Below are 3,605 nucleotides of genomic sequence, written 5' to 3'. Positions count from 1 at the left end.
AACATCAAACTCTCTGGGAGAAAGATGAATCTGATTACTGACATCTTGAAATCGAAGCTCAAAGAGAAGAATGAGTTTATGCAATCCCAATCTTAATTTACACTTTCAGAATCATAAAATGGACAGCATTAGATCTGGGAAGCAATGAAACCAAAAATCCATTCATTACTAACAAAAAACAAGTCTTATTTCCCTGAAGGAAAATATAGAAAGATAAATGCTTTCTCATCAAAGAGGGAGAAAAGGATTGAAAGCTACTTTCAAGGCACATGACAAATAGGAAAAAAGACTAAAGACAAACTACATAGATACTTCTGGAATAGATACTGTCTGGAATAAGCAGACATAACTTCACCAAGTAATAATAAAGGCTCACAACAGGGACCACAGAGACTAGAGAATAGCTAATATCCAAGAATAGAAGCAAAAAGCCCCAAAGTCTTCCATGGGCAACATCCATATGTGCTCAGTCATCAATATGTCAATGAAGAACCCAGCAAATGGCTACATTGTTAATATGGAGATGGAGGTTTATGATGATGGCAATTCAGTCCCAGATCATCACAGATGAAAATTGCAATAGGATTATTCTTAAGGAGACCAGAAATATTGATCAATGCAAATCGTGAAATGAAACAAGAGAAATTGAGTAAGACATCACTGTAGGATGCAAACATTTAGCACTTACCAAATACTTAGAAATAGCCTATTGGTTAAAACTATAATCCAGAAGAAGCTCATTATCTTTTGTTGATTACAGATGACAAAATCCCCATGCTACAAAGGCATTTCTCAAAATATCCTTGCAAACTAAATCAACACATTATACTGGTACTGGCACATTATCACAAAATGAATTGTCCAGATATCACATTGGTCCATAAAAATTTACTAAGTGTTTTAATAAATGTCACCATACCAAAATACCCATAATTTCCAAACTTTATGGAATAAAAAGCTTTCAAAGTACAGAAATATAACAGAGGAGATCATAATCATATGGGAACAGGGTCAAGTACATTTCATCCTCATCATCTTGTCTGCTACAAGACTTGTGCTGAGCATGCTTTTAGCAAGCCTACAGAAGACTATCTTACATACTAATAAATAGTTTTATTCAGCTACAAAAACTTTATCCACCTGTGCAATAGTCCACAAAACATGAAATATAAAAGAATAATGTTGGAAGAAGTGATTTCTCTTGGGCCATTTCTATTAGAATTCCATTAAAATGATGAGAAGAATAATTTTACTGTAATAATAACTTACATCTATATTCTGCTTTATAGTTGTAAAAGCATTTCTGGCAGTGTAATCAATTCAAATTGATCTGCATGTTCCTCCATATGAATGTTTCCTCCAATTATTTGGAGTCCAGAATCACAAACCATCCTTGCCTGTCCATCCTGTGCAACTCATTTATATCCTCACATAAGTTTGCAGAAAGGGGTCAACCCAACATGCCATGGCATTCCTCAATTGTCTCCTTAAAAGCTACCATCCTGCCTGGTCGTGGATCACTTAAAAAATTCCTGAACTTTGTCCTAAGAGCCCCTGACATCCTATTTCCCTTATCAATTGTTTCCTTGGTCACCCATCACATGTTGGTCCAGACCCTATTATCACTTAGTTCACTCCCTGGACTTTTCTTCACCAGCTGTATATCCCAGCACAAACTTCCTTCCCATCACCTTTCTAGATTTGGAACCATATCCAGGTTAACCTTGTTATTGCTCATGGAAAGAGTGTGTCAGTCTGCTCCCCTGTGATCTGCTATCCCTATAAGTCTCTAAACCAAAAGGTCCCTCCCTAATCACCAGATGTTTATTGTCTTCCCCTAATAGAAAGGAGGCTCCTTGAGGGCAGGGACTATCTTCCCTTATTATCAATTCTTCTCATAGTACTTGGCACATAGCAAGCACTTAATATATGCTTTTTAATTGGTTGATTCATCCATTCATTCTCCTTTTTACCTCAAGAATGCCAGTGGAGCACACAGACTATCCAAGGATACCTTTTGTAATTGGCACAGAACTGATCATTTTCATGGCATCTTTTACTCCAATTCTTTTGTTGTTTTTGTTGTTCCTTATTTGTTATGTGCCTGATTCCACCCACCATGCACTTCCTCATTCTCTTCTAAGTGATTTTAATTTTCCAGAGGTTTTTTTTTTTTTTATTACTCATAGCTCTATAGTACTGGTAGACTATTGGTATTATCAAGATGAACTTCATTTCAGGAAAAAGTTTGGAGTCATTAAAGAACTTCTGCCATTTCCCATAGGCAAGCCAGACCACTTTTCTCTCCTGGTTTAATTCTGGCCCCAACTCATTATCTATTTAAATAAAATTATATCTTAATTGAATAATTTTGCTGTCTTGAGTAGTTCCTAACAATAATTTTACCTGTATCATTTTTCCTTACCCTCCAGTTCACTTGACTGAAAAGACAGGGTTAGGTGACATAGTAGAGTGAGATAATTCTCCTGACTGGTCAGTCCCTGGATGGTACTGTCATTGCATGAGGGTCCCCAGCCATGCTCACTCCACTCCCAGCTCAATCCACTCTCTAAACCACTTACTTCCTCACCAGCAGCCTTACCCCTCCTTCACCTCTGCATCCTTCCCAGCTGCCCTTTGTGTGTTATCATCCATTGCTAGAATGTAAGGTCTTGGAAGGCAGGAACTTTTTTACTTCTATTTGTATACCCAGCTCTTAGCACAGTGCTTGGCACATAGGAAGTTCTTAATAAAGGCTTTATCTCTAAAGGAGGCAACTCTCTTCATGTCATTATTGGTATGTAGAAAGTTCAGTATTCCACAACCAGAGAAAGCCTAGTATTTCCAACATGGCAAAGTGCTCAGCAGGTCAGAATTTTACTCCATTAGCAGAGAAAGGTTAGTGAGCAGGACAGAGCTGAACAGTAGGAGGTAAATCAGGTTTAGATTTTATATCAATATTACCACAGCTCTATGTGAGTGTATGATAACACTTTTTTTCAGAGGGAGCATGTTTCTTTCACTCAAGCAGTTAACCATAATTTTCCATTAAATTTTCAGGCAGAATGGGTAGCTCTTTATATTGTAGCTAAATGGTAGATCCTTATATTGACTCACTTTTATCCCTGCATAAGGGCAAAGAGGAATTTTCTGAATTTTTGGAGGAATAAAATATTTTACCTTTTATTGTGGCTCCAAAAATTGTTTAATATAAAATTTACTCAAATTTGTGTGATGAGGTATGTCTGATCATTCAGAGTAATTTGACCTAACAATCCACATTTGAAAACCTGAGTGTATAAATAATGTCTATCACTCCAGCTTTGATATATCATTGAATGAAAAGCCACTCGAGGTGGTCCATCAGTAAATTTTGGACAAATATTGCAGATAGACAATGGGTCAGGTCCGGAACACAGTGGAAGAAAGAGAATGGTCTAGATTCATTTAGGAAATTGAACAGTCCTCTTCCAAAGATTCTCATCTTTTTTTCCTAAAACAAAATAATAAAATTCAGCCAGTTATCATTCTACTAAAGGCAGCATGGATATAGTGGATAGTGTTAGGCTTACAGCCAGGGAAACCTGGGCTTATTTACTTTTAAC

Source organism: Vombatus ursinus, unplaced genomic scaffold (genome assembly GCF_900497805.2).
Source record: "Vombatus ursinus unplaced genomic scaffold, bare-nosed wombat genome assembly UNPS02001419.1, whole genome shotgun sequence".
Lineage (NCBI taxonomy): Eukaryota > Metazoa > Chordata > Mammalia > Diprotodontia > Vombatidae > Vombatus > Vombatus ursinus.
The sequence above is the reverse complement of the archived record's forward strand: the minus strand, read 5'-3'. Positions refer to the sequence as shown.